Raw genomic sequence first — 11,824 nt, forward strand, 5'->3', positions numbered from 1 at the left:
CACATTGATTTTAAAATCTTTTTAAAGTTGTCATTGACATTTCCATTCATCTGTCATGAAAGTTATCACTTAAAATAAAAATGGTAATCATAAAAGCATTTGAATACAAATGAAATTTGTTTTGGCAAAACCTTATTATATTCTATTTGAATTGTTTGGAATCTTTCCTAAGTTTCCTTATATCATGTATTTGTGGACAATGTTTATTGATTTTTATTTTGTTTGGTTGGGACAATATTGATAGTATTTTCCATAGTAGATTTTATTCATTGATTAACCTAAATGAACGTGTCTTTGGGATTGTACAATTGTAGCATGTGAGTAGACATGAATGATGACCTAGTGACCTCCAATAATTAATCCATCAAACTTGTGTTGTTTCTAAATTTTAGTATTTCCCCTGTTTTATGGGTTTCTTAATTATGTCTTCCTTAATGTTAGATTTACATCTTTTTCCACTATCACTCTTAGATTTGAAAATATTTTTAATCATTTATGTAAATATATATATAATATTATGAAAAACCCATTACACATCTAAAAATAAAAGTACTAATTAATACTATCTATCCATTTTAATACATTAAAAAAAAATCACCAACAAAATTTAATGAAAATATAATTTAAAAAAACAGAAAAACTATTAATATGTTTAAATCACATATCACTTGTTCATAAAGTACTTGTTCATAAAGTATTGGTTCCTGGTTTAAATATGAATGAAAAAAAAACAAAACATTTTTATTTTGTATATAGTCTTTATCTCGGTTCAAGAAGCAAAACATAAAAATTCAAATAGCCGTTGAGAGTGTTCTAGAGAAAAACATAACCGAAATAAAATTCAAATAGCCGTTGAGAGTGGAAAAAAGCATTTCGAGTGATGGTGTAATTGAACAATTCAATTTCATTTAGTTATTGCAAACAGTTTTTTCATTGTTTTTCCATATCCTGCTAATGGTTTGTATGTTCAATTTTTAAAGGGTTTTTGCTATGTTTTTTTTTGGTTCTTTTTGTCTCTGTAATTTCTTTTTTTTAGCATTCTGTCTGTTCAATTTTTTAAGGGTTTGTTTTGTTTTGGTTTGGTTTTTTTAAGGGTTTGTTTTGTTTTCATTTTTCTTGTATACAGTGTGCACACTGGTTTGTCAATGTTTTTTATCTATTATTTGTTCTGTTTTTTGGTATTACATTTTTGTGGTAGCAGATAAAGAGGCAGAGCAGGTAAAGTGGCAGAGTGGGAGAAAAATGAAATGACAATTGAATGAGGGCAAAAATTCTTTTCCCAGATAATTCTTCACTAAAATGAACAGGAATCATGGTAGAAGCAAAATTCTTCTTCCAAACAATTCTTCATATAAACTATCTTTATTATAGAGCTAATGAATTGTTTGTCTTGCTTAGTATGAATGGTTGACTGACCATTTCAGAGGCTATCATTTTCTTAATCTTTCAATTTTTACACAATGTATTAATTAATTTGATTTGTTTTCATTTTGTATAGATTGACTCATGTTTATTTTTATGTTCTTGCAGCAAAATGCTCAAAGACAGATGGTGGTTTTCTTGGTTTTCTTTATTCTGTTTAATTTTTTGGGGTTGAGATTCTAATTTAGTCACGAGATGCAGAGAAATAGAGATGGGAAATTCGTTATGATCACAAGTACCTCTTGAAGGAACCCAGATTTCCAGAACTGTCAATCCAGTGTTTGAATTCTCTCATGCCTGGGCTCTATTAAACTGTTGTGGATCTAACAATGAAAAACTAAAGTAGACTTACGCATGGGTATTTTTGTTTTTTCAGGACTTCTCTTTCAGTTAAAAATGTCTCCTCACTAATCCAGACACAAATTGGCTACATGGGAAGGCAGGTTGAAAGGATGATTATGCATGATATATTGTTTGTTTAGTCTCCTCTATCCAAATTCGTTAGGATTCTAAGGTAAACCCAGCTTTAAACAATTTAAACAGATTTATTTGGCTCCCATCATTATGGTATGGATTTAACAAGGGAAGGGTTAGTATTTCTTTGCAGGTTCATCTCCATAGATGTCAATCAGTTGTTCATTGACATCATATGACGTTCAGCTGCAATGCCCTATTGGGCTTGTGGTATGTCTGTACATGCCCTAAAGGTAAAATTTATTTTTCTAGCTAATACTTCCTATAAGCTATTTGTCTTGCTAGGATGAATAAGAATCAAAGGTTTTACCATTTCAGAGGTTACTTAATCTTAATCTTTTAGTTCTTACACAATCTATGGAGTCCATTTTTTATTTAGTTTATATTGATTTTTAATAGATTTAAATGCCCATATATATTTTAATTTTAAGGAAGCCAGATTTCCAAAACAGTCAACCTAGTGTTTGAATTCTCCTGCAGATCTAACAAGGTCGACCAAACAACTCGTGGAATACATCTTTTTCAGCAAAAAATATCTCCTCACTAATCCACGCAAAAATTGGATACATGGGCAGGTAAGCAGAAGGTTGTAGCATTGATTATTTGGGTATTGTTTATAAAGAAGTGACTTAGCTTGCATTGCCAGAAGAATGAATTTGGGTATGAGCTTCTTTGGGAATTGATTGGGGCCATAAACATTATTCCCTCGTGTAGTAATCACAAGCAAGCCATAGAATCTCCCATAGGCCATCACCAGCATCTCAGCACCTACCTTAGTTACAGAGAAAGGATTTGTGGGCAAAGCCTGAGAAGCCTCATCATTACCCTCAATGGCATCCTTTTTTATTTCACCATAGTCTTCATCAATGCTAACATGAATGAATCTTGTAATCTGCCCGATGACCTTGCATACCTTTAGAAGGACATGAATGCCATGCATGTTGTTCTTGGTGAACTCAAAACTGTTGCCAAATGAATTGTCCATGTGGGTCTGAGCTGCAAAGTGTATGATGGTGTCAATTTTCTCTGTACTGGGAAGATAATTCACCAGATCTGCACTGCCAATATCTCCCTTCACGAACTTGAAATTAAGGGATGGCCTGGATGGTTTCAGGTTCTTCAAATTGGAGCAGTAGTCCAGATTGTCCAGTACCACAGTCATGTATTGCGGGTACTTTTTCACAAGCCTGTTACCCACATGAGAGGCTATGAAGCCTGTTCCCCCTGTGATGATTATGTTCTTGGGAACATGTTGTTGCTGCCATTATTCTCCATTGCAAAAGAAATACAACAAAGAACTAGGTATTGAACAAGTTGAGAATAAAGTTGAGAATTGTCCATGATACTCTGGCCAAATCCTTGAGGGTTAAGGTAAACCCAGCTATAAACAAAATTCTTCCAAATGAAGCTTATATTCTTTATACAACTGATATTGTTGCCTTAAATTGAAAAAAATTTATGGCTCCTATCCTTTTTTGATGGATACAAGAAAGGAAGCTTTGGATCGTGAAGCTCTATTGTTTGAATAATAATGCAGTGGATGTATGTTATTATGGTTTTGAAGGATTGTCATTCATTGCAGTTCATTAGCCTCAGAATTTGTAGTTGCAATGCCCTGTTAGTCCATACATGCCCTAGTCAGCAATTTTTTGGTGTAGCATTGTATTTTTATTGGGTTTAAAATATATTACAGAAATGACATACCCTGCTCAGCATTTTTTTGGTCTAGCATTGTATTTTTATTGGGTTTAAATTATATTATAGAAATGCACTCATGTGATCTTTTATTTTTTAATAACTGAGCATTCAGGCTTCCTAAAAGGTTTTCTAACTTTCTGATTTCTATTTTTGTTTTTTTTGGTATTACATTTTTGCAGTAGTAGATAAAGAGGCACAAGAGGCAAAGAACAGAAAGAGGTTGAGGCAAGAAAACGAAATGGCAATGAGTGAAATTTATTTTTCTTGTAGTTATTTGTAAAAGTTATCTTTATTTTAATAATTAATGAATTTTTTTGTCTTGCTAAAATGAATACGAATCACAAAGAAGGAAGCAGCAATCAAAGGGAGACAAAATTCTTCTTTCACATAAATCTTCATATAAATAATCTTAATTTTAAGAACTAATAAATTGTTTGCCTTGTAAGGATATAGAGGAATCATAGATTGTTTGTCTTGTTTTACTTAAATATAGATTTTTTTAAATTGTTTTTCCCTTTTTTGTTAATAGTTTACTCTGTTTTCTTGTTCTTTCTTTCATTGCAATTTTTTCTTCACTGCATTGTTTGTTCGATTTTTTTAAGAGTGTTTTGATTTTTTTAGGTTGTATACAGTGTGCACACTGGTCTGTCTGTGTTATTCTGGTTTGTCTTTGTTGTTCATTTATTATTTTCTTTTTTGGTTTTACATTTTTGTGGTAGCAAATAAAAAGGCAGAGCAAGTGAAGAGACAGAGTAGAGGAAGAAGCGGACAAAAGGATATGACAACTAAATGAGAGAAAAATTATTTTTCCATGTGAATCAGCAATTAAATGGAGGTAAAATTCTTTTTCTAAATAATTCTTCATTTAAATTATCTTTATTATAAGAACTAATGAATTTTGTGCTTTGCTAAGACAGAGGAATCATAGATTGTTTACATATGGATGGCCAATTGAACAATTTAGATTTGACCACTTCTGAGACCATTTTCTCTTAATCTTTCAAATTTTTATACCATGTTTTAATTTGATTTGTTTTTATGTTTAATAGATTGACTAATGTTTATTTCAATGTTATTGCAGCAAAATGCTGGAAGGTAACTGGTGGTTTTTTTTTCCAGTTTAATCCTTTTGGTTGAGATTCTAATATAATCATGAGATGCAAAGAAAAAAAGATGGGAAGGAAGTTATGATCACAAATACCTGATCTATAAACTCTTGTAGATCTAACAAATGTCTACATGTGGGCATTTTTGCTTTTTCAGGTTGTTCTCTTTCAATTAAATATCTCCTAATTTGTCAGGATTCTAAGGTAAACCCAGGTATAAACAACTTACATTGTTGCCCCATCATTTCACAAGGGAAGGGTCTATTGGACTTCTACATCTGTTCAACAATTTACTGTCCTCATAGGATGTTCAGCTTCAATGCCCTATTGGACTTTGGTATGTTTGTACATGCCTTGGCCTGCAATTTTGCATGCGAAATTCTTTTTCCACCTAATATTTTTTATAGGTTGTTTGTCTTGTTATGACAATTATTCATCTCAGATTTGACTACTTTAGAGGTCATTTTTTCTTAATCTTTCAATTTTTATACAATCCAAAGAGAGCATATTTTAATTTAATTTATTTTCATTTCTAATAGATTTGTTGATGTTTATTTTTATGTTCTTGGACAAAAATACTGGTAGGTAAATGGTGGTAAATGTTCGTGGAGAAAAATGTTGGTAGGTAGCTGCAGGACAGGTGAAAATAGAGAGAAGAGAAAGAGGCAAGAAAAGGAATAGCAATTTGTTTGTCAAGGTCTTGCTAAACTGAATAGGAATTACGAATAAAGAAGCAACAATCAAATAGAGGTAAAAGTTTTCTTAAAAAAAGTTCTTCATATAAATTATCTTTATTATAAAAACTAATGAATTGTTTGTCTTGGCAGGATAAAGAGTGATTGTTTGACTTACACATGAGATGGTTTCTTATGTTTTTTTTGTTTCTTTCATTCATTGTAATTTTTTTCCCAGTGCTTTGTTTCTTCAAGTTTTTTAAGAGTTTGTTTTTTTGAGAATTTTTCTTTTTCTTGTAAAGGTTGTATACAGTGTGCACTGGTCTGTCCATTTTATTTATTTATTATTTTCTTTTAGTCTCTTTTTTATGGTATTATATTTTTATGGTAGTAAATAAAGAGACAGACTAGAGGAAGAGACAGAGAAAAAGAAATGATAATTGTATTTAGTTTCTTTTCAGGTAATTTTTAATATTGATTATCTTTATTATAAAAATTAATGTGATGTTTAGCAGCAATCAAATGGACAGATGGTTGGTTGATATTTAAATTCTCTTACAGATACTTCTCATCCAAACAACTTGTGCCCAACTATAAACATTTAATAGAATTGACATTACTAAATTTAATTTAAACGTAGATTTGTATGGCTCCCATCCTTTTTGCATGGTTCTACTGTTGACCAATGATGGGATGGATGTTTTTTTATATTTTTATTGGGGTTTTGCTGGACTTTTATTTTTTTTACAGATTTGCCTTGACCAGCTACAATGTGGTACAACAAGGTTGCAGGGTTGAACACAACCCTAGCAGATAGTGCCAGCAAGGTGGGAGCGACATTTCCTATGTGTATTTAGAGTAGTAATAGGCATATAGTGGATAGGCATTGATCATTTCTTTAGTAAAATTTTGGCCAAGCATATTGGTCAAGCATTGTAACATGTACAAATATAATGTTCAATAAAAAAAGGTTTATGAGAAGGGGCTAACAACCCCTTCTAAAGACTGAAGGGAATAGCCAGTGGTCATGGTTATTCCTAAAGGTCGCGTGTTTATCCATTAGCTTAAAGAATGGTTGATAGGCCAAGACCATTCTTTAAGCTCTCTATCTAATTTTCTTTGCATTTTTAAATGATTTTTGTTTAATGTTTATTTTTATTTAAGAATTCATTAATTTTAATCTCAACACAAAAGTTACAAATGATGATTTTGAAAATAATTTATCATATATAAGTCACAAAACAAATCCTTTCCCAAATGTTTCTATGAACCATTCTTAAAACAATTCACAAAAAAATCATTAAATATCCTTAGTAAAACTTACTCACTCTATGAATACAATTCACACTATATAACCATGCCACCAATTAACATCATTACCCTTATAAAAATATAATTTAAAAATGTATCATAATTCACTTTACAAATACAATTGAAGGTATACAAATAATTATTTTATAAATAAAATAAAATGTGTTGTATTGTATTGTTTTGTGTGGGGTCGTGTCGTGTCATGTTTTGTTGTATCATGTGGTGTTGTGTTTTGTTGTGGTATTCTATGTGGTGTTGTGTTTTGTTTGTGTTGTTTTGTGTGGTGTTGTGTTGATTTGTGGTTGTCTTAGGTCCCTTAGGGGAGGCCATGCAAGCTTCCACCTTCACGTGGTTGGCCTTGTTAGTAGAGAATGTTTAAATAAATATTCTTGAAGCTAAGGGAAGCTTATGTAAATATTTTCATTTAAAATAAATAATATTTAATACATATTCCATGCATAATGAATTTGAATATATTTTAATGCTAATAATTTCCTTTATGATTTGAAATAATGGTAATAATTTCCTTAACGATTTGAAATTTTGTTTATAGCCTAAGAGACAACAAATTATTTTTAAAACCATATTGTTGGTGTGTTTGATTTCATGATCTTAATAATAATAATAATAATAGTTCAACCTCTCTATGGTATAATCTTGTGAAAAGGAGGTGCTTAGAGGAATTTTTAAAATATACGTTCATCGGGTTATTGTTTAGACTTTTGGAACCTACAAGTTAGTCTTTTGTTTTGCCTTATTACCCTTGAGAATAAAAATATTTTCTAATAGCAAAGAATCATGAAATGATATATACGTCACTTAATAACAAAACAAAACACACACACTTAGTAGTTCATCTATTATTTAAATAACTAGAAATATTGTAGAATAAATATAACATTAAAAAGTTGATAGAATATTGACATCTTAGAAATAATATCCTCTTATTCTTTTGTCTCCTTTGAGCTTATAATAGTTTCTAATCCTTATTCTCTTCTAAGATTGACTCTTTAATCGTGTGAACTCTCCCTAACTACTCACCTTACTAGAGATTTTTCCTTAAAAAAACTAAACCAAAAGCAAGTCAAAACACACTATTGAATAGAAACTTAAAATTAGTAATCTAAAAGTCCTAAAATGATTGAACGACCAATCAACCAACTAAACATGGGAGAAGACTATTATAGAATAAATACTTTGCATCATTTGATACACCTATCCTCCACAATCTCAAGCCTTATTTTCTATTATTCGCTTCCATACTTCATCTCCCACATTTTTCATTCCCCATGCTACCTGTTCCATTTTGACCTTCAAACTCCCCTAACATTGCTTCCTTTTATTACCTTAATAGTTTCTCTTCTAATATCCAACATACCACCAATGTTCTCTCACATGCATCCCATATAATTATTCTCCCTCCAGTATCTACCAACCTATCATCAATCATGTTCTCTCTTTGATTTCTATATCTATTAGACATCCCCCCATCAACAATATTACAAAGAGACATAATAAAATATAAAGTAGGGTAGGTACTTTATCTCCAAACACTAAATAAGGCATACAATTAGTGAGATAATACATGTTTTCTCTTTCATTGTCATTTCTATTAGTCATCCCTCCATCAACAATATCATTAAGAGAATAAAATATAAAGTAGGGTGGGTATTTTACCTCCAAGCACTAAATAAGACATACTAGTGAGGTAAAACATGATTCATTTGCTATGACATGTTAGCATATGAATTCCCAATGGTTGGCCTTGTTAGTAGAGAATGTTTGAATAAATATTCTTGAAGCTAAGGGAATCTTATGTGTAGTTATTTTTATTAAAATAAATAATGTTTAATGTATTGAATATAGTGCATATTTCATGCATGGTGAATTTAAATATATTTCAATTATTCATTATATTTTAATGATAATAATTTCCTTTATTATTTGAAATTTTGTTTATAACCACACTAAGAGACAACAAATTATTTTAAAGACTATATTGTTGGTGTGTTTGATTTTCATAATCTTGATGATAATTCTAATCTTTGGATTTAGTTCAACCTCTCCATGGTATAATCTTATGAAATGGAGGTGCTTACATGAATTTTTAAAACATAAGCTCATCAAGTTATTGTTTAGACTTTTGGAACCTACAAGTTAGTCTTTTTGTTTTCCCTTACCCTTAAGAATAAAAACATTTTCCAATAGCAAAGAATCATGAAAGAATATATACACCACTCAATAACAAAACAAAATAGATACTTGCTAGTTCATGTATTATTTAAATAGCTAGAAAAATTGTAGAATAACTATAAAATTAAAAATTTGGTAGAATATTGGCATGTTAACTATAATATCCTCTTATTTTTTAGTCTCCTTTGAGCTCATAATATTTTATAATCCTTATTCTCTTCTAAGTTTGACTCTTTGATCTTGCTAACTACCCCTAACTACTCAACTTACTAGAGATTTCCCCTTAAACAAACTCAACCAAAAGCAAGTCAAGACAAGTCAAAACAAAAATATTGAATAGAAAATTAAAAATAGTGATCTAAAAGTCCTAGAATGATTGAACAACCAATCAACCAATTAAACATAGGAGAAGAATATTATAGAAAATTTTTTACATCACTTGATACACCTATCCTCCACAATGTCAAGCTTTATTTTTTACTATTCACTTCCATGCTTCATCTCCTACATTTTCCATTCCCCTGTGCTACCTCCCCCATTTTGCCCTCCAAACTCCCCTAATATTGCTTCCTTCTATTACCTTTATAGTTGCTACTTCTCATAGCAAGATCCACCAAATCAAATGTTCAATGAGTTGCAAAAATCTTCTCAATAGCTATGTTTTACATTTTATTTAGACTTGCATCTTACCTTGTGATGATAATAAGTAATATGAGATTCTTGTATTGTTAACACATATAACAAAATATGAATTGGATGAATAATTAGGTATCACAAATTATAGAAGCCTTAGTTAGTGAAAATCTAAATTACTAAATTCCAATATAGGATCTATTAGGTAAATGGGGGAGAAAAACAAATTAGAAAGAAAAATGAAAAAATATGTTGTCAAGTGGGTAATAAAAATTGAAAGTACATTTTGAGATCTAAGGAATGGAATAAGAGAATCCATATCGTGTGTCTTCTTGTATTCCAAAAGCATGACTTGTGTTTTGTCTAGTCTACAAAAGGTGTATGCCAAGTGCCAAATTGACAACCTATTGGTCAATATCATCATATTGCAAGAAAAAAAATTAAAGTCCTTGGATGCCAACCTATTTTTAAACCACTGCAAAGATAATGATTTTTTGTGGATATAATTTGGATAGCGGGGATTCTCATAATCTTACAAAAACCCATTTGATTATTTATGTAGTAATCATCTTTTCGTCAAATAAGATGCTCCTTGAGGTAAGAATTTTACTTTCCAATCTATGTATGGAATGAGTTACTCTATTTCTAGTCTTTTTTCTTAATTAATATTTACACTTTGACTAAACCTAAAGAAAAAAAATTAGGAATAAAATGAGCTACAATCTCAAATTCTCTCAATATTCAAACACCAAATTTTCCCTTAAGGGAGATTTCAATGGAAAATGGGAGACTTTCTCACATTTTACAATCTCAAAATTGTTTTAAAAAGTTTTTATTGGATGTGCATCTCATTGATGTAGTCCCAATACATGAGACTTGCTCTTAGAACAATAGGAATTTGAGGTTTATAAATATTTTTGGAAGTCTTTATTTATTCTTATTTACTATCAATTGGTTACTATCCCCTCAAATTTTGAAATGTTCAATTTTGAGCTCCAATCATTTTATTGTAATGCCCGTCAAAATACCCTAGAGAAATAAACCAAAATCTACTAACAAAAGAAGATAAAAAAAATATTCTTTAAGGTAACTATCACTTCTATGCTATTTCTAACATTCCATTAATGCAACATTACTACCAATATTCATCAATGCACCATTAACAACTTACACGAATGCATAAATCAACGTGAACATATCCATAGAATCATATTACGCAAGCGGAATGACCATTTAATCATTAATACAATCTCTATATAAACTCATACAATGCAAAATCCATTCCCTAGGGTATCTCAACGTCATTACTTGACAAAATCCTAACACATCATATATCCATCTTAGAACATCATATTCTATTATCTATCTATCCATTTACTTTCCATACATGTAAGGCCCTCCCCAACCAAGCTTTGATTAACTTAGTTGACCATGTTTGACCCTACTAATAAATGCTATAATTCAATAGGATGGGCTATGTTAGACAGATAGATTGGTGAGAAAAGTAGTTGAACTAGGTTACAGAATCATTTCACCTTGAGGTGTACATTTTTATGCATTATGGATTTAGAACTTATATGGTTCCATGATTTGGATAACATTGATGTATGTTGATGCTTCATTTATATGCATTATAATATAGAACTCTATATGATTCCAAAATAGGATAAATTTGAGATGATATATGTCATTATTGGATTTGCAGGACTTCACTATGATGATAGAAATAGGATGTATGTTTTACGTATGGGTTAAAATTATGGGGATTATGATAATTGCTTATGTGGATTTATTTGGATGTAAGATGTATTGATTTGTTTAAATGTATATTGTATGCAGAGTGTTTGATGTGTATTCTTATTCATGTGTTTTATATTATATGAGGTTATTTGAAATTACTAATGTGTAATTGAGATGCGCAGGAAAATTATCCATGTGACCATGGAAACATTATGGAGAACCAAACCTAGACCTATGTACGTTCGTAAAACCAGGGTTTGTCTATTTGGAGAGACAACACCCCGTTTGTATCGTATTTTATTTGTGAAAGTGCACGTGGCATGGGTGTTAAATTGAATTTATTAAATTGTGTAAATCCAACAGGAGACAAAATTTCATGTGTAATTTTGTAAAAGTATTTTTATTGTGTCACTTGACACATGTTGATTTATGTCTTGATTTTTGAATTGTCTCTTGGAGGGAGTTGTTTTTAACCATAGCTTTTTCAAATAATTTAATGTGGTTTTATATTTTCCTTGGGTAGAGAATCTTTGGGGTGGTCAACTTAGGTTTGACCCGAAAGTTAACTTCAGA

At 30.6% G+C, this 11,824-nt stretch overlaps 1 long non-coding RNA gene across 1 annotated transcript; it reads left to right on the forward strand.

Moving 5' to 3' along the window:
- Window positions 1–882: 882 nt before the first annotated feature.
- LOC131051787 (uncharacterized) lies at window positions 883–5,053 on the forward strand. Its single transcript, XR_009107206.1, has 5 exons — window positions 883–1,936; window positions 2,030–2,129; window positions 2,377–2,471; window positions 3,774–4,429; window positions 4,676–5,053. It is a non-coding gene; the product is annotated as an uncharacterized LOC131051787 (long non-coding RNA).
- The last annotated feature ends 6,771 nt before the right edge of the window (window positions 5,054–11,824 follow it).

This window comes from Cryptomeria japonica, chromosome 11 (assembly GCF_030272615.1).
Source record: "Cryptomeria japonica chromosome 11, Sugi_1.0, whole genome shotgun sequence".
Lineage (NCBI taxonomy): Eukaryota > Viridiplantae > Streptophyta > Pinopsida > Cupressales > Cupressaceae > Cryptomeria > Cryptomeria japonica.